The sequence below is a fragment of the Plecotus auritus genome (assembly GCF_963455305.1).
Source record: "Plecotus auritus genome assembly, chromosome: 14".
Lineage (NCBI taxonomy): Eukaryota > Metazoa > Chordata > Mammalia > Chiroptera > Vespertilionidae > Plecotus > Plecotus auritus.
In genome coordinates, this window is record NC_137780.1 from 17,547,791 (window position 1) to 17,574,538 (window position 26,748).

General features: G+C 44.6%; 1 pseudogene across 1 annotated transcript; it reads left to right on the forward strand.

Moving 5' to 3' along the window:
• Positions 1–26,748, forward strand: LOC308238753 (disintegrin and metalloproteinase domain-containing protein 21-like; annotated as a pseudogene). The gene is made up of 6 exons: positions 1–585; positions 1,026–2,165; positions 18,659–18,799; positions 19,147–19,190; positions 26,463–26,589; positions 26,707–26,748. The product of its transcript is annotated as a disintegrin and metalloproteinase domain-containing protein 21-like (transcript).

Here is a 26,748-nt window from a genome sequence, read left to right on the forward strand (position 1 = left end):
ATGAGGCTGGCAAAGGACCCTGTCACCCTGAGGATGCCCCCTTGCTGCTTGGGCTCTGGGTGGTGCTGGCTCCCGCCCAGTATTCTCAAGGTTGTCACTCCTGGCACTACATCTTCTCAGAGGTGGTGATTCCCAGGAAGGAGCTGCACCATGGCAAAGCCGTGCAGGCAGCAGGATGGCTCTTCTATAGCCTGAGGTTTGGGGGCCAGAGACATGTCCTCCACATGCGGCGCAAGACTGTTTTGGCCTGGACAGCTGGTGGTGATGACTCAGGATGACCAGGGGGCCTTGCAGGTGGACTACCCCTTTTTCCCTCTCAACTGTTACTACCTGGGCTACCTGGAGGATGCCCCTCTCTCCATGGTCACCGTGGACATGTGCTATGGGGGCCTAGAAGGCATCATGAAAGTGGATGACCTGGCCTATGAAATCAAACCCCTCAAGGATTCCCAGAGATTTGAGCACATCATTTCTCAGATCATAGCCAACACCAACACCACAGGACCAGCGTCCAGGCTGGAACACAAGGCAGAGAGGCACCTCCTGTTCTCCAAAGTGAACACCAGGGAAGCCTCCAGGTCAGCAGTAAGCTCTAAGCATCCCACAGAGGAAACATGAAAGCCTGTCTCATGAGTTCCAATCCCATTTATAACCCTGTACACAAATATGTCAGAAAATATCCAATCCCTAGTATATCTAGGTAGTTTAATGGACTCCATGTTCCGAGGTCTTGACATAAGGTACTACATCAGCATCATGGTCATTTATAACATGACAACATAGGCTATGAACAACTTTTTCGTGCAGGTGGGTCCATTTGCTCAGAATTATCTGAACAATGTTTTTACTCCTTTTCATCCCTATTCAGGCTTAATGGTGCTTAAAGATGCATCCCATGAACTTAATTTTAATCTAGTTGTGAATAGTTTGTGCTGGTCCAACAGTCTGGTCTATGTAGGTCACCTGTACAGACATTATTTATTGTTGTTGGTTATAGCCCCCCATCAAGTTGTGAGGATTAATATTTGGATGAAAAGTCTTGTGTTTGCCAGCGAAGGACCACCTGTGTCATGAACAGGTACCCTGTGTTGACAGATGCCTTTAGCAACTGCTCCATGGTACACCTGCAAAACTCCTATAGTGCTGACCAGGCAGAATGCCTCTACTTAAGTGGATTTACATTTTTAAACTAAAGCCTGACAGTCACTTGATGAGGAAACTCTGTGGTGGAAGTCAAAGAGCAATGTGAGTGTGGATACTTCAAGGAGTGTTATAGCAACACCTGCTGTAAAACAGACTGCTGCTTCATGCCTGGAAGCATTGGTAACAGAGAAATATGCTGCACAAATTGCATCTTATACCCCCACAGGGACACTCTGTAGACCCATCCTGAACACCGGTGACCTTCCAGAGTACTGAGTTGGGAAGTACATGAGGTGCCCCAGGAATTTTTATCTACAAGATGGAACCCCGTCCACTGAGGACAGCTACTGCTATCATGAACATTATATCGACCGCAGTATGCACTTCAATGAGTGAAGGTGTGATGAATGCTCCAGACATCTGCTACTGCATCAACAGAAAGGCCGACCGATTTGGACACTGTAAAATGACTCATGTGTTCAATCCAACCGGTTGTGCTCCCGCTGATGCTAAATGTGGACGCCCAAAGTGTGTCAATGTCACTCATCTGCCTCGGTTGCAAGAACACATAGGTTTCCTTCAGTCTCTCTGGGGAACGACCTAGTATTTTGGGCTGAAAACACACTGTGGAGCAGAAACAGCTATCATTGGTTTTGTGAGATCTAGTATCCCCTGTGGTGAGAAAAACTTCAGTCTTGAGGGCTTCTGCAATGGTACCATATATAGAAGACATAAACTACAACCGCCCCCCTTCAAAATGCAACTACAAGGGAGTGTGCAGCAACAAAGGGAGCTGTCATTGCCATGTAGGCTGGGATCCTCCCCTGTGCATGAACAGTGGTACCGGGGAGGGGAGTGTGGACAGCGGACCCCCTCCAAGAAGAATACGGTCAGTGAGGGCTATTCCTATGTCAGTGGTGTATTTAAGAGTGGTATTTGGTCACTTGCTTGCCCTCATAGCTACATTCCTCTTCAGCATGGCCACAAATGTAAGAACAATCCAGACCATTGTAATTACTAAAGTGAGAGAGGTTGAAAACAAAACAGCAAGTCTGCCTTCTGACCCCCTATACAACTCAGTCAACATGAAGACACACCTGAGCCCTAGCCGGGTTGGCTCAGTGAATAGAGCGTCTACCTGTGGACTGAAGGGTCCTGGGTTCATTTCAGGTCAAGGACACATGGCAGAGCTGCAGACTCGGTCTCCAGTGGGGAGGCGTAGGACACATGCCCAGGTTTTGGGCTCAGTCTCCATTGGGGGGCATTCAGGAAGCAGCTGGTCAGTGGTTCTCTCTCAGCATTGATGTTTATGTCTCTCTCCCTCTCCCTTCCTCTCTGAAATCAATAAAAATATATTTTTAAAAAACTGCAAAAAGGTACCATAACCCAATGGCAGAACTGAAACCCACATTTCTAAGTGTCTTCAGGGTCCTGCCCCACATCCTGGGTGAGCGCTGTGTGGGTGTTTTCATGCCACTCTCTCTGACAGCTCGGTGGCCAGCGTCTGCAATAAAGCTTAAGCACCACACATTGCATCCTGTGCAGTTCTTGTAGGTCTGTAAGAGCCCTGAATGAGCCCCAGACTCTGGCCTGGATAGGAGACCTGGTCAGCAGCTGGTCTTGTGCTGTGAACGCTTGTCTCAAGATTAGTGACAGTGACCACAGGTCCCTTTAAGGCCAATTCCTGGCAGTTCTCCACAATCTGCCCTTGAGCACTGAGTGTCCCCCAGTCCCTAGGTAAGGTCTCCTACTCTAAACAAGTGTGGTTCAGGGCAATGGCGTGCTCCTGCCCCCCAACCTTGCCTGTTTCACACAGGTTGGCTGCAGGCTGTGGGCTGAGAGTGAGGGTCTTTGTCTGCTAGTGACACCTGAGCCCCCTGGAGAGCACCCTTCCCTGTGTGGAGGTGTACCAGTCAATGACACTCAATCAGAAAAGAGAAAGGAGTGGCCTTCCTGACTCTGGCCTAAGGGGAGCCTGAGCATGTGGACCCCTCCCCTGTGCACTGCAGAGAGTGGCAGTGAGTATGAGCTGAGTCCTGGGGAGGCACCGACACCCTCTTCCCTACAGGCCTGTGGGGCTGGAAATCTTCCTCCTCTGTGTCTTCATAGTTTCCCATGAAATGTCATTGTACAATGTCATGTAAACCTGATGGAAGTAAAACTTTATCTGAACATTAAAAATTAAATATTTTCTCCATGCAACACAGGAACATCATGTGGAATTTAAAAGCCAAAAATTCCCACAAATTCAAAGACCTGGGTGGCCGTGGTGGACAGACATGTCAGGTGGATGTTAGGAGCTGAAGTTGGGGCCCCTGTGGTCCCTTATTGATTGAAAGTTTCTTCTGTGACAGGTAATGTGGGGGAGCTGGGGAAAAAAGAGCAGAGCCCCAGGTTTGGGGCCCATGGAGCTCAGGTCAAGGTCCAAGTCGGTGAGAACTAGAACAGCAGGTGACAGCGGTTCCTGCTGGGGTGGCTTCTACATGCACCTGAGTAACTGAGCAGCCAGATGGACACACACTCGAAGGTGAAAGTCCCAGGGGATTATCATAACCCCTGTGGGTCAGGTGGGCCTGTCAGGAGGCAGGAGAGTGGGACAGGTGGGCATGTGGGGACAGGGTCTGAGCTCAGCACAAAGCTACTTGGACTAAGCTGGGGTTTCTCTTGGTGGGAAATGTTCCAATTACAGGCTCATGAGAGCACTTAGGATGGTCTCTCTTGAGGAAGAAAAGCAGAAAATATAGGAACGTGGGGAGGAGAGGCCCCAGTCACTGCCCATATGTCATCTGCCAACAGCAATGTGACCTCCTCCTCTGGTGTCTGCACTGAGAATGCAGGAGATTAGAGACACAGAGAAAACAAGAATCTTCCCTGGAGGCAGCTGAGAGCTTTGAGAGGAAATCCCTGATCCCAACAGGAAGGCCCTTCCCTCCCCACCTCCCTCTGCCCCTGTCCCTGGGAATCCTTTCTGTGCTGTGGGTCCTGTGCACCTCCTGGTGACACAACTTTTCCCTCAGGGAGATTCGTGTCTGGGCTCACACTGACTTTCCCTCACTCTGCCTCTCCAACACAAATACACAGCCTTGTTTTTTTGGCTCTCAGGCTGTTCAGTGTTAAATAAACTTGGCTCTTGGAGGTGTTCCTGGTGATGCTGAGTCTGGATCTCAGTGTTGAGTTATAGGCTGTACCTCCACCAGCCCATATAACCCCAACCCACTCCAGCCCCTTTCCCAGAGCCTGGCGGATCCATTTCACATCATAGTTCACTAAAGAGAATCCAGAGACAGAGCAGGTGAGGGAGAGGGTCTGTAAGGGCTTCACCAGTCCTAGGCCTGGTTCCTGCAGCTGCACCTGGGATAGGACACCTGGGGACAAGGAGCATCAGTCCCTGTCAGTCACCTGCAGTCACAGCCATCCCACCCCCTCCCTGACCCCTGAGACCCTCAGCTTGGGGGGCTGTCACCAGGCACAGGAGAAGACCCAGCAGCCCCATCTTCTTCTAGACCACAGCTCTGCCTTCCCAGAGACCTCAGCCCTGTGTGAGGGATAGCTGTTAGCCTGCACAGCCCAGGAGAGGATTTACCCTGGACCTTGAACAGAGATTTGCATGTGAGACAGCCTTTCCTATAAGTGTAGGCTGCCCTGGTAATTCTGGAGCTCCTCTTCAGTCATCTGTTCTCTTGACCACACTCACCGTATAAGTCAGGGACAGGGGATCACATGGGAAATGAAGAACATTTGAATTAGATCAAAAAATGCCTACACTTTCTCAGCATAAGAAGTAATAGTGGATTCGATGAGTAGGTTACACTTTTAATTTTCTTGCATCTTTCAAACAGGTATAATGGGGATTAGTATTTATTTGATCAGACCATTTCTGAATGTCAAAATGTTTTTTAATACACAGTTTACAATTTTTTGAATTGAATTTTATAGAAATAATTACTACTGTTGTGAAAAAAAAAATAAATGACAGCCATTCTCAATATCTTATACCTTAATTTATGATGTTACTTTGATCTGAAAAACTTCCTCCCAAGCTCAGGCAGGTGGGACATTCATGATTCTTGATGTTGGATATTTTGTGATTGTGTCTACTGCTTCTTGTGCAAATTATTGGATATGCAAGCCCATGGCCGATGGCAGAGACCTCTAACTAGTTATATCAGAAATAGTCATGGTTCTAAGCAGAGAAAAGACAAGAAATAAAAGCAGTGATCATGTATGTGCACAACTCAGAATCATTCATATGTTGAAATGATAATAGAAGGGGGTTTACCTGTTTTCTCAGTCTAGTGTTATCAGTGATGTTGGGGCTCAGAGGGAGGTGAGGGAAGAGAATTCTGGCCATAGCATTTCTCACAAGTAGGGAAACTTAAACCCTGAGAGGAATCCCTCACTCCAACCCTCCCTCTGCCCTTCCCCTGGGAGGTCACTGTGGACTGAGGTTTCTCCCATAAACATATAATGTCTTTAATGTATAATTCATTAATTGTCCCATCAGACATTTTATTTGGAAATATATATTTTATATTTATGTTTTAATTTTCTCAATGGAATCTTGGATGGGACAAAAGTCTTTAATTTAGACCAAGGCTAATCCTATATAATAAAAGCCTAATATGCAAATTGACTTAATGGCTGAACAACCAGTCACTATAATGCACACTGACCATCAGGAGCAAACAATCAACACAGGAGCTGCCCCTGGTGGTCAGTGTGCTTCCATAGGGGGAGCACCACTCAGCCAGAAGCCAGGCTCATGTCTGGCAAGCATAGCAGCAGTGGAGGGAGCCTCTCCAGCCTCCACTGCAGGCAGGTGGTAAGGAGCGAGGGGCGCTGAACTGCAAGAGCCCTGGACTGCAAGAAGGATGTCTGAGTGCCAACTTAGGCCTGAGGATCAAGCCTAAGCTGGCAGGCAGACATCCCCCGAGGTTTCCCAGACTATGAGAGGGCACAGGCTAAGCTGAGCCTCCCCCCCCCCAAGTGCAAGAATTCCATGCACTGGGTCTCTAGTTTAATAATATTTTATTTAATGGGACAAGTTTTGGGTGATTTTACAAAGAACTCCCCAGAAAATGCTGAGCTGCCACTGTCCATGTGGACTGGCTACATAAGCCACGGGGACTGGAGCAGGTTCTGGTACCAGAGGGGAACACTTCTGGGAAACTACCCATAAATCAGGAAGTGACTGTGGAACTGGGTGAGGGGAGGAAGCTGGACTGTTTTGAGTCACATGACAGAAATATGCCTGGTGTTCATAGGCAGAGAGTTACTGGGCATATGGATATATAGCATCTTCCTGTGAAAGCCCAGAAGGAAGTACAGGACATCATAGAGACAGCTTGTATCATTGTAGGGAATTTATAATAATAAAAGTGTGATATACTAATTAGGCTGGATGTCCTTCCTGTTGTCCTTCCTGATGATCTTCTAGATGTAGCTGAGGCAAGCAAGGGTCAAGGATGAGGTGGTCAACATGGTGGTGAGGGTCTGAGCCCCTTGCATGAATTTTGTGCTTCAGGTCTCTAGTACCTGAAAAATTATGAGCAGGAGTTGTTAGAAACAGAAACATTAAAGATCAAGCAGGTAGGGATCAAGAGAAATAAGGAACGTGACATTGCAAACCAGTAGTAAGGAAATCCCCTGTTTCCTACATGCACATTCTCACAGTGTCTCTGTTCTAGAAGGTAACACCTTTCCAGATCCAGGAGAACCGCACTTGGACAACTTTGGGGTCATTAGTTACATGGTCTCACCATGGATCATTCAAGCTGCATAATTCACTGTGGTCCCATTTATGAAATCTTTCAATACTTACAGGGAAGAGTGGACACCCCTCACTGGATTACTCATTTTGATGGTGTGTCTCTATGAGGAACTATCATTTCATTGGACCAGAACCTGTGTCACAGACCATTGTAGTGATCATTATCATCATCAACATCATCATCATCATCATCGCCATAGTCATCATCATCATTTGTTTACTTACAATCATTCTTCTAATTTTCTATAGACATGGGGGCTGTCCATACACAATGACATTTTATAGGAAAAGAAGGCAAGCTTCTTCTCTTTAGATGTTATTGGGAAATTGAAACCCCTATGACCCAACTGTAAGTTGATGCAAGGCCTTCTTAAAACTGATGTCCTTGGATAAAGTACAAACCCTACTAAGACATTGGACTAAAACTAGTGTCTAATTCTATCATCTCCATCACCACTACCATCACCATCATCACCAACATCATCATTATCATCATGATCATCCTCACTTGCTTACTTATAGTTATTTTTCTCATTTCCTGTACACCTGTTTTTTTAACACATGACACTTTATATCAATATTTACTTACTTTGTAAAGTTGTTAAATTCAATAGGGCCATACTCTATTTTATTTTTTGTTTGCTAATAACTGATGGCTTGTTCTTACCTTTTCTTCATCTGCCACTCAGGAGAAATATGATAAGAAATCATGGTTTTGTCTTTAGATGTCATTGGGAGATTAAAACCACAGAAGCCCCTGCAAGCAGAATTCTTCCTGCTTCCCCAGCACCTCAACAAAATAAAAGCCCCAAGCCAGACTCCTTTCCTGGCTCCATCAAAGCAGGTCTGACTTTCCTAGCATCCCAGAGGTTTCAACTCTGTGCACAATGAACATGCCATGTCCCCTTGGTGTGTGTGTATGTGTGTGTGTATGTGTGTGTGTGATTAGCCTGGACATCTGTACACAGCTGCTGTGGGTCCCTCTGCCTCTGCCTCATATCACCTGCTCTCCATGCTATAATTATGATCACAAGTCAATGACCTTCACCAACAAGTACTTTCTTCACTAGCTTTGAGGTCACAATCCTCTGGTGCCCACTGTCCAAGATGCTCATGCCTTTTGCTGCCTGATTGGGACCCTAAGCTGTGTGGGGCTGAGCTGCACTGTTAAATCAGCAACATCTCTGGTTGCATTTAGCTGACTTGGGCAGAAGACTTCATCATTAATTCATTCTTGGCACAAGAGTGTCTGAAAGAAACTACCTGTGGTTTCTCCACATGATAAAGTGGTCTCTGTTTACAACAGACATTCTAACTCAGAGATGTCAGAGGTAAGCATAGAATCAGGAATCCAGAGGTACCATGAGGAAACTATGACATGAAGTGGAATCCACACAGGAAACCAGCCCAAACCTCCAACTGTACCTGCTGCTGGGATGGTCCTTGTGTTCAGGGACCCTGAGCACCCCCTGGTGGTCACAACCTCTCCATCAGGGAGGTTTGTGTCTGACCTCACACTGACTTTCTCTCACTGTGTGTCTTGCACAGTAATACATGACCGTGTCTTCAGACCTCAGGCTGTTCATTTGCAGATACAGCATGTTCTTGGCATTGTCTCTGGAGATGGTGAATCGGCCCTTCACAGAGTCTGGGTAGTATGTGCTACCATCAGTATGAGTAATAGTAGAAATCCACTCCAGCCCCTTCCCTGGAGCCTGGCGGATCCAATTCATCCAGTAGCTACTGAAGGTGAATCCAGAAGCTGCACAGGATAGTCTCAGAGACCCCCCCCAGGCTTTACCAAGCCTCCCCCAGACTCCACCAGCTGCACCTCACACTGGACACCTGCAAACACAAAGATGTCCTGGTCAGGAAACTCTCACACATCCACTGTTTCTCTCACTCATGTCCACTCACATATTCAGTGTCTCTTGCTCTCTATAAATTACCTCTTAAAATAGCAACAAGGAAAACCCAGCTGAGCCCAAACCCCATGTTGAGTGGTCTGTGTTCAGTCCTGATCAGGGAATGGGAACACCTGGGCATCCCAGGGCTGGGCTCCTGTCCCAGAGCTGCAAGGGTCAGGGATGGGCTGGGTTTTATGAGCAGAAGGGGCCTTATTTGCATGTCTTCCTGCTATACAGGGAGCTCTGGGGTTGGACTCTGACATAAAGGACATAGTCCCATAGTGTGTCATGTCCAAGGATGCATGTCTGTTAACAATTACTCCCCACATCCGGGCCTGTGCCCTCCCCAGTGGACCCAAATTCTCCATGAGACCTGTACAGAGACCCAGGAGACAAAATTGTCATAAAAAGAAAGACACGAGGTTTAACCTGAGAGATACCTTTCACAGTCACCAGTAATGACAACCAAGAAAAATCAACCCTCACAACCATAGAAAGAAGTAAAAGTGCAGGAGGTTCATGTTCAGGAGACAGGAAGTTCCATCTGACACCATTTCCCCTACAGAGTGATCAGAGGATAAACTCAGACCAGAGTGTGAGCCTACAGCCAGTGGACCAAGTGTTGGGGGAGAGAAGCATCTGTTTGGGTTTCTGGGAGTCAGAAGCATGAACTATAGAGACACAGACAGAGCTCCATGTCCAATTCCTTCAGGGGAGTTTAGTGCTGAACTTGTAGCAGGTGCACTGCCTCCTTTGTGGCATTTATTCTTTAGTCTCTGTTGTAGATCCAGGTTCATCCATTGGCATATAGAAGAAAATAATCATGATGAGCTGTGTTTAGGAGAAGATGTGGGTAATGATTGAGGAATAATTAAGTTTAGGTTATGAAAATATTGTTATTGAAAACTTGATGTCAGCAATGTGACCCTTGGGACCACTGTCCTATGTCCCCACATGATGGGGGTCAACTGGAACATTCACATGACTCAGTGTCACATTGGGGGGCAGGAAAGCTCCCTGGGAGCATGATAGGGGATTAAACAAGACCGAGGACACACACGTCCAGGGTTCTTGTTTCATTAGGTTGTCATCTCCTTGGTGTTTATCCAGTTCAAGTTTTCATTCCTCACTTTCCTCTGAAACAGCCCCACATATTTCCTAGAGTCATGAAGACACTTTGTTGAGAGTGTGCAGGGGCACAAACCATTTGTGTGTAGATTCTGTACCTTACATTGTTCCTGAGTTTATTTTCTAACTTCTTCAGTTTTCTGTTGCAGTTTTTAGGTTTTTTTATGTTCAAAATAATATCAACTGCATAAAGATATAGAAAAACATTTGAACTTGGTTTTTTTCTGATATAGTTTTTATTTCTTTTTTCTTAATTTTTCATCTGAGCACTTCTAGTTTTGTAGAATAGAAGTAGTCACAATGGGCACTCTTTGTTGGTTCTGATATTTAGAAGAATAACGATCAATTTTCTGTGTTTAGTACTATGTTACTTGTTGGCTTCTTTAATGTGGCCTTTGTTATGTTGAGGCACGTACCTTGTATAACTAATTTATTTACAATTTAGTCATGAATGGATGTTTAATTTTTCTTTTTTTTTCTTTTTTCTATCTATTTGTATGATGATATAGTTTGTCTTTCATTCTATGGATGAGGTGTGGCTCAGTTATTGGTTTTAAATGCCGTGAACCATCCTTGCATTCTAAGATGATATTTCACTTGATCAAACTAAATGAGCATTTCAATGTGCTGTTAAATTTCCTTTTACATTGCTGACTTTGTACCTTTGCTAACTCAGGATGTTAGACTTGTTTTGAGTCACAGTATAGAAATACGGTTGATTTTTTAAAACAGAGAGTTACTAGACTTATGGGTTTAAAGCTTTCTCCAGTGAAGGCCCAGAAGGAAGTAGAGTGCATGATAGAGAGAGCTTGTATCATTGTAGGAAATACCAGAATAGTTATGAATAAGAGCTTCTTAGAAGTAGAAACAACATGCAGGTAGAAATCAAGAGAAATAAGGAACCTGTCATTGCAAACTGGTGGAAATGGGATTCCCTTTTACCTGCATGCACATTCTCACAGTGTCTCTGTTCTAGAAGGTAACAATTTCATAGGCATAGGGAGTTAGGACCTGGACACATTTGTGGTCATTACATGGTCACACCATAAATCACGCACGTTGCATATTTTGATTGAGTCTCTATTTATGAAATCTCTCAACACAGAAGAGTGGACAACCCTCACTGGAGAATCCATGATGATGGTGTGTCTGCGAGGAACCATCATTTCATTGGAACAGGGCCCCTGCCTCCGTCCATCTCCTCCATCATCATCATCATCATCATCATCATCATCATCATCATCATCATCATCATTTGCTTGGTTATAATCGTTCTCATTTTCTGTAGAGATGGTGTTTGTCCAAACACAATGACTTTTACTCAGAAAAGAAAGCAGGTGTCTCCTCTTCAGATGTCACTGGGAGATTAAAACACCGATGGCCAAACTGTATGTAGACACAGCCCTGCAAAAGAGCCAATGATCTTGGATAGCATACAGATTCCCACCAAGACATTGCACCAAGATTCCTTTTCCATTCTATCATCACCATCATCATCACAGCCATCACCACCATCACTATCATCATTGATATCACCAACATCATCCTCATTTGCCTACTTTTAATGATTCTTCTCATTTTCTATAGACCTGGTTTTTGTACATTCATAAGGACCCTTTATCTCAATTTGTGGTCATTTTTCATAGTTGTAAGTAAAATGGGGATCCATACACTATTTTATTTACCATTTGACTTCTGACAACTGATGGCTCATTGCTGCCTCTTTTCCATCTGCCCCCCTCTCCCCACCCCTCAGGCACAGGAAGATAAGAAATCAGTTTTCCTTTTAGATGTCATTGTGAGACTGACACTGCACAAGCCCCTGTTAGCAGAATTCCTTCCCCTCCTGATCATCTTTCCAAAATAAAAGCCCAATCCAGCTTCTTTTCTGGCTCCATCAAAACACATCTGACTTCTCAAGGGCCTTTCCTGTGCTTCTCGGGGATTTCATTCATATGCATAATAAACATTTTATGTCCCTTGGTGTGTATGTTTGTTATCAGTCTGGAAGTATGTACCAAGCTGTTGTGGTTCCCTATGCCTCTGCCTGGTGTCACCTACTCCCTGTGCTGTGAGCATGATTACACATCAATGACCTTCACCATCTGGGTTCTAATCTCTAGCTTTGGGTTCAAGTACCTTTGGTGGCTGCTGTCCAGCATTCAGGTGAGCTGCATTGTTAAGTCAGCAGAGCCCTTTGTAAGATTTAGGTGACATGGGTTGGAAAATTAGATGATTAATTGTCATTTGGGGACATGAGTGTCTGAAAGAGACTCTATGTCTTTTGTTCACATTAGAATATTGTCTCTCTTTACAGCAGACTTTTCTAACTCAGAGGTAAGTGCAGAATCAGGAATCCAGAGGTTTCCGGAGGGAAACTGTGACATGAAGAGGAAACCACACAGGAAACCAGCCAAAACCTCCAACTGCACCTGCTGCTGGGATGGTCCTTGTGTTCAGGGACCCTGAGTGCTCCCTGGTGGTCTTGGCCTCTCCTGCAGGGAGGTTTGTGTCTAGACTGACACTGACTTATCCTCACTGTGTCTTGCACAGTAATACACGGTTATATCCTCAGACTTGAGGCCATTGATCTACAGATAGGCCGTGCTGACAGAGGTGTCCATGGAGAAGACAAATCTTTCTGAAAAGCCATGAGCATACGTGGGTGTTTCAGTGTATGTGTTGATCCAGCCCATATACTGAAGGCCCTTTCCCAGGGCCTGTCACACCCAGTTCATAGAGTAGCTGATGACGGTGTATCCAGAAGCCTTGCAGGAGACCTTCACAGAGGCCCCAGGTGTCCTCACCTCAGCCCCAGACTGCAGCAGCTGCACCTGGGAGTGGACACCTGGGGAGAGGAGACAGGAGTGGGTAGAAATCTCCCTTCACTCTCCCTGGTGCCCCTTCAACCCAGGGACTCGGAAGCCCCTAACCTGTAGCCACAGCCACCAGAAGGAGGGTTCTCCAGCTCCAGTCCATGGTGAGGGCTGTGCTGTGAGCACTTCTGTAGGGGAGGGTGTGGCTGTGGGTGATGCCCTCAGGGCACAGACTTATCCATATTTAACCTAGTCCACCTCCTCTCTTTTGCATATTCAAGGGGCAGCATATTTCATAGCTAAGGTCTTGACCCCACCTGAGGGAAGATGAAAGACACAAAGACTAGGCTCCATGGGAGGGTCCAACCCCTAATACTTGTTGGAAGATGTGTTTCCCCTGCCAGGTCCCTGAGCTCTGTGCAGACAGAGTTCCTCCCTATGAGGAACCAGCCCCCACAGGACATGCTCCTCATTGTGGGCCCACCTTTGGGTGACATGGGGCCACCTCGACCAGCTCTGGGCTTTGAAACCTGAATGTCTTCTTCATGGATCAGTGTGTCTCCTAGTGAGGTAATAAATCCATCCCTGCCCCAGCCCCTTACAATTCAGATATCCTGAAGCTATAGAAACATCCCCCTGTGTGTGGTTCTCATGTCTCATTGAGTAGGGTAAATGCTCTGAGAGAACTGGATATTCACAGTCACCTCAGCAGTCAGGTTCAACTTTCGGTTTGGGTTATTTGCATGAAGAGAGGAAGCCTCAGGCCACAGAGGAAATTCATGCCTAGCTCCCTCTCACCTGCTCCTGGGGCAGCAGCCTGGGCTCCTGGGCCCTGAGTGACCCCTGCTGCCCAGCCTTGGCTCTGCAGGGGAGCATCCTGTCTGGGCTCACAGGGCATTGACCCCTCAGCTCATCTAATCCAGTAGTGAAGGCTGTGCCCTGACATCAGATTGCTTCCTCAGTGACACTGTGTGGTTTTGATGTCTGTGGCCAAACTAAACTGGCCTTACTGAGCCCCAATGGTTCTTAAAGAGATCTCAAACCAGGGCTTTAGGAAACCAGCAGGGAGCCCTTCCCTGGAGCTGCCAGATGCAGGGACACAGCCCATCCTCCCCTCATCCAGAAGCTCCCTGGGTCCTGGGGCCTCTTATATCATCAGGTTCTTCACATTAGAAGTCCCATCTGCACATCCCAGCCTGTGGCCAAATCCCACTGCACTTCTATTTAATAAATCACACACACACACACACACACACACACACACACACACACACTGATGATTTCTTTGCTATGAAATTCACATTTGCCCTTCCTCCCTGTACATAGCACATGGGCAGGGATCACACATGGATTCTAGGCCTTTGTGTGACTTTCTCTGGAAGCCGATCAAATGCACCCACAATAAAAACACAGACTTGGAAGAGCAGGCACTTGTGTGTCCGTGTTCTTGCAGTTCCTGTACAGGTTAGAACAGGTCAGGTTAGAACAGGTCAGGCTTGCACCAGGGAGAGTCAGAGGTGGGGCTGGGTCACCCTTTGACTGCAGGGGTGCGTTGCTGGGAGTCCCCTGGAAACCCCCCTCAGGAAGCAGGGAACACACCTCAGCACTGGGAGGGGAAGAGGCAGCAGCATTGTCAGCTGCCAGGTGAGGCTGCTCTCCCAGGTCACCTGATAGGCAGGGCTGCAGTGGCAGGTGAGTGAGGGGACCCTGGCTTCCTCAGGATCCTCGTTCCAGGATGAATTAGCAGTCTGTCTATTCTTGGTGTCCCCGTGAGCTCCCACCCTTTTGCCCTCAGTCCCCCATCTCCCACATGGAGATACTCACTGCTCAGAGACCCACAGCTGCACCGTCAGCCCCTGCAGGAGCCTCCATCTCCTCCGGCATCAGCGTCTCTGGTTCACCCTCATTGGTATTCCTGCCCTGAGTACACTGTTGGGAGTGAGAATTCAGACTCCACTGGTGTTTACTCAGGCTCCTACATGGAGAGTTCAGGGACACGCCCATTTCCTCGAGCCCATGGGTCTGTGCTGGTCCATCAAGCACCTGACAGGTGTGTGCCACCACTTCCTGTAAGTCAGTGTACACTTATGTGGCTCTTGTCCTGATAATGTGTTGTCACATGTGGGCCCTGCATCAAGCAACATCCTTCTAAACAATGTTCCCAGCAACGTGACTACTCAAATAAATCTCTATCGCTTCAGGAAATGTCCATCATGAGTGTCCCCCATGAAGGCATCTGGCAGATGGTCATTGTCTAAAGTCCAATGGATAAAGTCATTTGCAAGGTCATCGATTGAGGACCAGTGACCTGGGGCCATTGCAAGTGTTGTCCCACTGCAGGCACCCCATGAGCTCAGACGCTGAGTAGTGCTGCTCTGCTCTGCTCAGTCCTCAGCAACCCACTCAGAGTCTGCACGAAGCACCTGTATTGTCTAGGGACCTTACAGTTCTAGGGCACAAGGAGGGAGAGGCGCCAGCTTTGCAAGTTCTAACAGGTCAGTAGTTTTGCGATCTTCTCTGTTTGTGCCCCAGTGCCCGGTGCTGTTTCAGCTGAGCACCCATGAGGGCTCTGATGGGCAAAGGTGCATGCCCTAAGTTGAAGAGCTTTGTCGGTCAGTTCTCCAGGAAAGCAGAACCAGGGACATGAACATTTACATTTTCATTATCTGTACAAGAAACTGCCGCTCACATCATGGTGTGGGAAATGCCCCAAAGTCCCATGATCTGCTGTTGCAAGCAGCGGACCCCGGAGGGCTGCTGTCCTCACTCAGCCTGTTCTGAAGGCGTTGGACCAGGGGTGCCCAGGGCAGGAGACGTCCTTGTCGCAGCTCCGGGATCCAGCACACAGGCAGGAAGGGCTTAATGTTTCCTTCCATCACTGTTTTGTTCCAGTCAGTCCCTCAGTGGAGGGCAGGGCAGGGCTCTTGGGTGCAAGCTCATAGTCTATTGCAGAGACCCCAAACTAGTTATATCAGAAATAGCCATGGCTTTCAGTGAAAAAAAAAAAAAAAAAAAAAAAACAGAAGAAATGAAAATCCTGATCATGCATGTGCACAACTAAGAATCATTCATATGGGATGAGGAAGATGGCAGCTGGGAGGATAGAGGTGAGGAAGGGGATGTGAGTGAATGAGGGGGTGAAAGGGGAGTGTGTGGATGTGTGTGGTATGTGTGTGAATGGGTGAGGGACAGTTAAATCTGGCAAGAGTATCAGAGGCTGGCAGACCAGGCTTTTCTGGTCAGGGAACACCTACCTTGGCTGTGGGCACTCCCTGGACTATGGGAATCAGGCACAGAGCTCACACCATCTTGAAGGGAAGAGCAGCCTCTTCTAAAAACTCATCAGTGCCCTAGCTGGTTTGGCTCAGTTGATAGAGCATTGGCCTGTGGACTGAAGGGTCCCAGGTTCGATTCCAGCCAAGGGCACATGCCCGGGTTGTGGGCTCGATCCTCAGTAGGGGGCGTGCAGGAGGCGGCTGATTGGTGATTCTCTCTTATTATTGATGTTTCTATCTCTCTCTCCCTCTCCCTTCCTCTCTGAAATCAATAAAGAAATATATTTAAAAAATAAAAATAAAAACTCATCAGTACCACCACCAGGACTGGCCTTGGACACTGCCCGTGACCCTGCAGCCACTCCAGGCAAAATCCTGCTGCCCCACTCACAGACCAGCAGACCCTAGGACATCCACATTCAAGGGTGCATAGCTACTTCGGCAGTAAGTGTGACTTTTCCCTCCCTGGCTGCTGACAGCTGGACAATACAGTCATGCCTTTCCACTGCGTAGGGTTCCTGAGCCTGCTGCTCTGACAGGAGGCTCCTGGGTGCCTCTGTGAGCCCTCGCTGGATGTGCTCCTATTCAAACAACAGAGCGCATCCCCAGCAACAGAGAGCTGGTCTTCCCCCTCCCCACCTGCCTGCACACAGACACCACGGTCACCTGGCATTAGGACGAGGGCCCCTCTGTGTGTATTGCCCTGGCAAATGGCTCCTGGGTGCCTCTTTGAGCTGCTGCTGGGTGTGTGTGAATCCAACCAATGGCACAAGGCCCCTGCAGCAACAACTGAGTCTTCCCCCTCCCCAGAAGCTGACTGCCAGACACCACAGTTGTGCCTTTCTAATGTGCAGGCATCCTGAGCCCTGACACCCCTACAGGTGGCTCCTGGGTGCCTCTGTGAGCCCATGCTGGGTGCACGCAAATCTAACCAAAAGTGCAAGGCAGCACAGTTTGGGACTTCCCCCTCCCTGACTGCTGACCTTGGGACACCACAGTTGCGCCTTTCTAGCATGCAGGCCTCCTGAGCCTGCTGCCCTTACAGGGGGCTCTTGGGTGCCTCTTTGAGCCTCCGTTGGGCACACTCATATCCAAACAAGGGCACATGGCCCTGGCAGTAGAAATTCAGACTTCCCCCTGCCCAGTTGCCTGCTCACAGACACTGTGGTTGCTTGGTTTCAGCATACAGGCCCCCTGAGTCTGCCACCCTGGCAGGCAACTCCTGAGTGCCTCTGTGAGCTGTCACTAGGCACACTCATATCCAACCAGGGGTGCAAAGCTGAGGTAGCAGAAACTCGGACTTCCCCCTCTTCAGCTGCCAACCCCCAGTCACCGCAGTCACACTAATCCAGCATGCAAACTCCCTGAGCCCACTGCCCTGGCAGGCAGCCCCCTGGTGCCTCTCTGAGCTGCAGCAAGACACAAACCCAGCTGCCAGCATCCGGTCCCCATGTTAGCTCCACTCCAGCACATGGGCCCCCTGGGCCCACTGCCCCAGCAGACAACTCCTGAGTGCCTCTGTAAGCAGCCACTGGGTGCACATATCAAACCAAGGACACAAATCTCCTGAAGCAGAAATTGGGGTTTCTCTCTTGACAGGGCCAGTGGCACACCATAATCACTCAGATCCAGTGTGTGGGCCTCATGAGCACACACCCTTGCCAGATGGCTCCTGGGCCCCTCTGTGAGCTGCCACTGGGTGTGTGCTTCTCCAATCATAGGTGCATGGCTACCTCAGCAGGACTCATAACTTCCTCTCCTGGCTGCCTACCTCTGGACACCTTGGTGAGTTACTGAGGACTCGCCTCAAGACTATACTTTTAGGGATCATTTCTATAGTCCATTAATGAGGACTCGCCTCCCTGGACAAGGTCACATTTTTTCACCCACAGACTCCCAGCTGCTAGCTCCTGAACCCTTTCATGATTCAGAGATGGAAATCACTTTGGCCAGAGTCCCACTGCCTTAACCACAGACTACGAGACACCCACCCCCCACTGTCACAGGCTCTGGGACCCTCATAGTGAGTTGCAGAGTAATGCTACTCCAGGAAGAGTCACACAATACTGGCCAAAGTCACAATACCTATGCCTCAGGGCCCAAGACTCCTTCCTCCAAGGCCATGGACTCTTGGAACCCCCAGTGAGCACATACCAGGTAGACCTCAGGCAACCCTTTCCACAAGTGCCAGAACCACGATCACATCCAAAACAGCTTGCATAATGAAGCCGGGGGTGAGTCACATTGCAAATCTGTGACATGACTTCATCCACAAATAAGAAGCTAACATTAAAGACCCAGCTACATCAAAGGAACCTAAGTAGTTCAAGTAAGGAGCTCAGCTAGATCACCAAGCCCTGGAGATCCCCCAAAACAACCTGGATGCAAAGTAGTTGGATCTAAGACATAGAAATAATTAAAATGTTACAGCAAAATAAAAATAAAAATGGGGAGACAAAAAAAAAAAATCCCAAAGGGAAAGAAAAGCAGGAATCACCAGAAAGGGAATTAAACGAAATGGAGGCAAGGAACATGTCAGAGAAAGAATTTAGAGTGAAGGTAATAAGGATGTTCAAATGACTGGATGACAAATACCCACAACTCAATGAGAATTATAAGGAGCTGGATGAGAATGTCATCAACATGAAAAGTAACCAAGAGGAAATGAAGAGTGACCTACTTGCAATAAAGAACACAATGGAAGGCTTAAAGAGCAAACTAGCAGAGGCTGAGGACTACATCAGCGAATTAGAAGACAAGGTAGGAACAAACAGCAGCACTGGAAAGAAAACTTAAGAAGCAGGAGGAGAGCCTAAGGGAGCTTTGGGACAACATAAAATGAAACAACATCCACATAATAGAGGGGCAGAAGGAGAGGAAATGGAGCAAGGAAGAGAAAACCTTTTCGAAGAAATAATGACAGAAAACTTCCCTGATGTTGGCAAGAAAAAACAACAACACACAAATCCAAGAAGTACATAAAGGTGTACCGGTTAATAATGCAAATTTTGTAATCAAAGAAAACATGATAAATTTAAGAGAAACATCAAAAGTGCTTTATTTAAAGTAATGTCCATTGCTAGCTACACATTTCCCCCATCTTTCAGATAATTTGTGGATACTGTCGCAATACAACTTTTCTTGTTTTGAGGTAAACCATTCAGAGACTTAATATTCCACTTCTTCATACATTTTGAGTCCTGCTCAGAAAGTGCATGTGCCATCTATCAAAACAAGTGGTAATCTGAAGGAGTGAGGTCTAGCCAATATGGCAGTTGGGTTAATACTTCCCAGACAAGATCTTTTAACGTGTCTTTAACTGATTTTGAAGTGTGTGATGGTGCATTATCATGAAGCAAAATTACTTTGCCGTGTCTTCTGGTACATTCTGGTCATTTTATGATCAAAGTGTGGTTCAAATTGATTATTTGTTGTCGGTAGTGATCAGTATTAATGGTTTCACCTTATTTTAGAAGCTCATAATATACCACACCTTTCTGATCCCACCAAACGCAGAGCATTGACTTCTTTCCAAAGTGATTTGTCCTTACAGTTGATGTTGATGGCTGACCGGGGTCAACCCATGATTTTCTGCATTTGGGATTCTCAAAATAAATCCACTTTTCACCACCAGTCACAATTCAATGCAAACAAGACTTTCTTTCATGCTGTTGAAGCAACATTTTACTGATGACTTTTCGGTTTTCCATTTGTCTTTCTTTCAGTTGATGTGGTACCCATTTCCTTCTTTAAAATCTTTCCCATTGCCTATAAATGATCAGAAATTGTTTGCTGAGCAACATTTAATCTTTCTACAAGTTGTTTTTGAGTTTGACACGCATCTTAATTCAATAATGCTTGTAATTGTTGGTCTTCAAACTTTTGCAGTTGATCTGGACATTCTTTGTCTTTCACATTGAAATCATGACTTTTGAAGTGTTTAAACCAGCATTCACAAGTATCTTGAGATGAAGCATGTTCACCATCAGCTTCCCGAAGTATACGATAACTTTCAGCAGCACTTTTCTTCAAAATAACATAATGAATTAAAACTTCCTGCAAATGCTTGATTTGGTATGGAATTTGACATTTTTAAGAGTAAAAATATCTATGATGTTAATAACTTCAGAAAAATTGACATATGAAGTTCTGAAGCTTGCTGTCAATACAAAATAACATACATATCAATTTGCATATATATATATATATCAACATATGTGTAACTCCATCTATTGAAAAAAAAACAACAGTATTATTAGCCAGTACACCTGTAGAGTCCCAAACAAGATGAACCCAAACAGACCTACACCAAGACACATCATAATTAAATTGGCAAACATCAACAACAAAGCAAGAATTTTAAAGGCTGCCAGAGAGAGGAAGAAAGTTACCTACAAGGGATCTCCCATTAGAATATCAACTAATTTCCCAACAGAAACACACCAGACCAGAAGGTAATTGAATGAAATATACAAAGTGATGCAAAGCAAGGGACTGAATCCAAGAATACTATACCCAGTAAGGCTATCATTCAAAATTGAAGGTGGAATCAGGAGCTTCACAGACAAAAAAGGGCTAAGAGAGTTGATTACCACCAAGCCAGCGATGCAAGAAATGCTAAAGGGACTGCTGCAAAAAGAAATAGAAAGGCAAGAAAGAACATGAGAATAAAGAATAAAAGTGGTAACAAACAAGCACTTATCAATAATAACATTAAATGGAAATGGGTCAAATGTTCCAATCAAAAGACATAGGGTAGCTGAATGGATAATAAAACATGACCTATGTATTTGCTGTCTTCGAAAGACCTACCTCAGAACAAAGGATTCACACAGACTAATAGTGAAGGGATGGAAAAAAAATTTCAGGCAAATGGCAATGAGAAAACAGCTGGGGTAGCAATACTTATATCTGACAAAATAGACCTCAAAATAAAGGCCATAACAAGAGATAAGGAAGGCCACTACATAATACTAAAGGGAGCAATTCAACAAGAGGATATGACTCTTGTAAACATATATGCACCTATTACAGGAGCACACGAATACATTAAAAACAAACAAACAAACTTCTGGAAGACTTCAAGGGAGAGAACGGCAGCAATATAATCATCGTAGGGGAATTTAATACATCACTGACACCACTGGATAAATCCTCTAAACAAAAAAAATCAACAAAGAAACAGCAATCCTAAATGACTCACCAGATCAGATGAACTTAATTGACATCTTCAGAACATTTCACCCCAATGCTACAGAATATACATTCTTCTCAAGTGCATATGGGACATTTTCAAAGATAGACCACATATTAGGACACAAGCAAAGTCTCTTCAAATTCAAGAATATAGAAATCATACCAAGCATCTTCTCAGATCACAATGGCATAAAATTAGAAATCAACTACAGTAAAAACAATGAAAAAATCAAACACCTGGAGGCTAAGTAGTATGCTATTAAACAATGATTGGGTTACCAAAGAGATCAAAGAAGGAATAAAAGGCATCCTGGAAACAAATGACAATGAAAACACAACAATCCAAAATCTATGGGACACAATGAAAGCATTCCTATGAGGGACGTTCATAGCTCTACAAACCTACCTCAAGAAAACAAGAAAAAATGGTAATAAATTATCTAACCTTGCAACTTGAAGAACTGGAAAGCCCTAACCTGTTTGGCTCAGTGGATAGAGTGTCGGCCTGCAGATTAAAGGTCCCAGGTTAGGTTCCAGTCAAGGGCATGTACCTTGGTTGTGGGCACATTGCCAGTAGGAGGTGTGCAGGAGGCAGCTGATTTATGTTTCTTTCTCATCGATGTTTCTAAATATCTATCCCTCTCCCTTTCTCTCTGTAAAAAAACAATAAAATATATTTTTTAAAAAAATAATTAGAAAGAGAGAAACAAGAAAAGCCCAGAGTAACCAGAAGGAAGGAAATAATAACAATCAGAGCAGAAATAAATGACATAGAGATAAAAAAAAAATACAAAAGATCAATGAAACCAAGCACTGGTTCTTTGAAAGGATAAACAAGATTGATGAACCTCAGGAATCACCAAGAAACAAAGAGAAAGGAGCCAAATAAACAAAATCAGAAATGAAAGAGGTAAAGCAACAACCGACCCCATAGGCATACAAAGGATTATAAAAACAATTACGAACAACTCTACTCCAACAAACTGGACAATCTTGATGAAATGGACATATTCCTAGAAAAATATAACCTTCCAAAACTCAATCAGAGAGAATAAAAATGCCTGAATGGGCCAATAATTACTGATGAAATTGAAACAGTAATGAAAACGCTTCCAGCAAACAAAAGCCTTGGACTTGATGACTTCACAGAGGAGTTCTACCAAACATTTAAAGAAGAACTAAAACCAATCCTTCTCAGACTATTCCAAAAAAATTCAAGAGGAAGGCACACTTCCAAGCTCTTTCTATGAAGCCAGCATTACCTTAATTCCAAAACCAGATAAAGACACCACAAAGAAAGAGAATTACAGGCCAATATCCCTAATGAACATAGATGCTAAAATTCTCAACAAAATTCTAGAAAATCAGATCCAGCATTACATTAGAAAGATCATACACCATGACCAAGTGGGTTTTATTTCAAGGATGCAGGGCTGGTATAATATGTGCAAATCAATAAACGTGATACATCACATAAACAAATTGAGAGATAAAAACCACATAATCATATCAATTGGTACAGAAAAGGCATTTGACAAAGTCCAACAACCTTTTCTGATAAAAACTCTCAGCAAAGTGAGAATAGAGGTATGATCCCTCAACATAATAAAAGCCTTATATGAAAAACCTACAGTCAACATCGTACTCAATGGGCAAAAACTAACACCATTTCCCATAAGAACAATAGCAAGACAGGGATGCTCACTCTCACCACTCCTGTTCAACATAGTACTGGATTTGCTAGCAATAGTGATCTGAGAAGAAGAAGAAATAAAAGGCATCCACATTGGAAAAGAAGAAGTAAAATTGTCATTATTCACAGATGACATGATATTGTACATCGAAAAACCTAAAAACTCCATCAAAAATCTACTAGACTTAATAAATTAATTTGTCAGTGTAGCAGGATACAAAATAAACACCCAGAAATCTATGGCTTTTTTATACACCAGTAATGAACTCACAGAAAGAGAAACTAAAAAAAAAAAAAAAAAAAAAAAATCCCATTTACCATTGCAACAACAACAAAAAAATAATAAGATACCTAGGGATAAATTTAACCCAGGAGGTAAAGGACTTGCACTCAGCAAATTACAGGATGGAGTAAAAAGTGATAGAGGAAGGCATAAACAAATGGAAGAATACACCGTGTTCATGGATTGGTAGAATCAACATCAGTAAAATGTTCATACTACCTAAAGCAATCTGTAGATTCAATGCAATCTCCATTAAAATACCAACAGCATATTTCAAAGACCTAGAAGAAACTCTCCAAAAATTCAACTGGAGAAAAAAAAAAAAAGACCCCAATTAGCTGCAGTAATATTGAGAAAGAAGAACAATGTTGAAGGGATCACAATACCAGATATCAAGCTATATTACAAAGCCAATATTCTCAAAACTGCCTGATACTGGCATCAGAACAGACATATAGACCAATGGAACAGAACAGTGAACCCAGAAATCGACCCAAGCCCTTATGCTCAATTAGTATTTGACAAAGGAGGCAAGAGCATACAATGGAGTCAAGAAAGTTTCTTCAATAAATGGTGTTGGAAAAATTGGACAGATACTTGCAAAAAAATGAAACTAGAACACCAACTAACACCATACACAAAAATAAATTCAAAATGGATAAAGGACTTAAACATAAGATGGGAAACCATATAAATCTTAGAAGACTCCATAGGCAGCAAAATAGCAGACATATGTAGTAACAATATCTTTACCAATACAGCTCCTAGGGCAATGGAAACTAAGGAGAAAATAAACAATGGGACTATATCAAAATAAAAAGCTTTTGCACAGCCAAAGAAACCATCAACAAAACAACAAGAAAGCCCACTGCATGGGAGAACATATTTACCAATGTTATCTCTGATAAAGGTTTAATCTCCAACATTTACAGCGAACTCATACAACTTAACAAAAGGAACATAAATAATCAAATTAAAAATGGGCAAAAGACCTAACTAGACACTTTTCCAAAGAGGACATACAGAAGACCAAGAGACATATGAAAACATGCTCAAAGTCACTAACCATCTGAGAGATGCAAATCAAAACAACAATGAGGTACCATGTCACACCTGTCAGAATGGCTATCATCAACAATCAACAAATGACAAATTCTGGAGAGGATGCAGAGAAAAAGGAACCTTCATGCACTGCTGGTGGGAATGCAGACTGGTGCAGCCACTGTGGAGAACAGCATGGTGTTTCCTCAAAAAATTAAAAATGGAACTTCCATTTGACCCAGTAATCCCACTTCTAGGAATGTATCCCAAGAAAATAGAAATACCAATCAGAAAGGATATATGCACCCCTATGTTCATAGCAGCACAATTTATAATAGTTAAGATTTGGAAACAGCCTTCGTGCCCATCAGCAGAGGAGTGGATTAGAAAACTGTGCTACATCTACACAATGGAATTCTATGCTGCTGTAAAAAAGAAGAATTCTTACCATTTGCAACAGCATGGATGGAACTGGTGAGCATTATGCTAAGTGAAATAAGCCAGTCAGAGAAAGATAAATATCACATGATCTCACTCATTTGTGGAATATAATGGACAACATAAACTGATGAACAGAAATAGAACTAGAGACATAGAAGCATCGAACAGATTGTACAACCTATGAGGGAAAGCAGGGTGGGGGGAGGGGGTTGAAGAGGTTAGAGATCACCTAAAGGACTTGTATGCATGCATGTGAGCAAAACCAATGGACACAGACAGTAGGGGGGTGAGGGGTTGTGCTTGGAGGAGGGGGTGGCAGGAGAGAGGTCAATGGGGGGAAAGGAGACTCATGTAATACTTTAAACAATAAACATTTTATAAGGCAAAAAAGGAGAATCATTCATATGTTGAAATGATGATGGAAGGAGATTGGCCTGTTTTCTCAGTCTACTGTTATCAGTGATGTTGTGGTTAATAGGGTGGTGAGTAAAGGAATCCCTCAATTTCAACCTCTCTCTGCCCTTCCCCTGGGAGGTCACTGTGGTCATAGGAAGCTAGGCTCCCCCCATAACATATCACACCCTTAACATGTAATGTATATGTTCTCATATCAGACATATGATTTGGAAATATATTTTTTATTTTTATGTTTGTGTGTTCATTTGCTCAATGGAATCCATTGTAGGCAAAAGTACTTAATTTGAACCAAGGCTAATTTAACAATATTTTTTTTATTGGTCCTATTTTTTGGTGATTTTACAAAGAACTCCCAGAAAATGGCAAGCATCCACTGTCCATGTGGATTGGTTACAGCAGCCACATGGACTACAGCAGGTTCTGGTCCAGAGGAAAACACTGCTAGGAAATTACTCATAAATCTGGGCATGACTGTGGAACTAGGTGAGGGGAGGAAGCTGGACTTGTTTTGAATCACATGACAGAAATATGCCTGATTTTCTTGGACAGAGAGTTACTAACCATATGGATTTAAAGCCACCTTCAGCGAAGGCCCAGAAGGAAGTGCAGGGCATGATAAAGATAGCTTGTATCATCATAGGAGATACCTAATAATGATATCTAAAAGTAGAAATGTTAAAAATCCTACAGGTATGCATCGAGAGAAATAAAGAATGTGTGATTACAAATTGGTGGGAAAAGGATTCCTTAATTCCTACATACACAGTCTCACAGTGTCTCTGTTCTAGAGGGTAACACCTTCCCAGGTCTAGGGAATCCGCACTTGGACCCCTTTGGGGTCATTACTGATCTGGTCTCACCATGAATCACCAAAGTTGCATAATTCATTGGGGTCCCATTTATGAAATCTTTCAACACTGACAGGGATGAGTGGAAACCCCTCACTGGAGAAACCATGGAGATGATGTGTCTTTATGAGCTGCTTTCATTCTTTAGGGAGTGGCTATAGGGTCAAGCCACAGATTGACTTGTGGCAGGGCCACAAACAAGTCCCAGGTTGGAGGGCAGAGTCATCTTAGCATAAATAAGGTTAACCTTATAACCCTCCCTAGTTCCTTCCTAGGTAGCTAATGGGCTGTGGAAGGTTCAGCGAGTGCTGCTAAAAATAAGGTGAAATTCACAAGAACATTGTAAACATGTTGACCACTACCCTTGTTTTGATCTGACTGTAAAATAAAGCCTTGAATTGTAGGCTGGGTCTTGCTGTGTCCTCATCCAGGCACAGGAGATCCACCAAGCCCCATCTGTATTCTCTTGTCTATCTTCTTTAATCCTTCACTGCCCCTCCTCAGGATCACTGAACCTGGCAGTGCTGGCACGGCATATGTCGCACCCAATGTGGGGCCTGAGTATGGGGGAACTACAATTGCAAGGCGAAAGGACACTCCAGTGAAGCACGTGAAGAAAGCAAAAAGTAAGGTAAGGAGCACAGTTTAGTAATAGCTAGGCATAAAACATGGGAAATTCAGGATCTCAGGAAAGGGATCTCTAAAACAATGCTCAAAAAAGTGTAGTAAAATTCTTAAATTTTTTAAGGTGTCAAAAGCTACTCCCTTAAATCAGACTCAAGGAAAATGA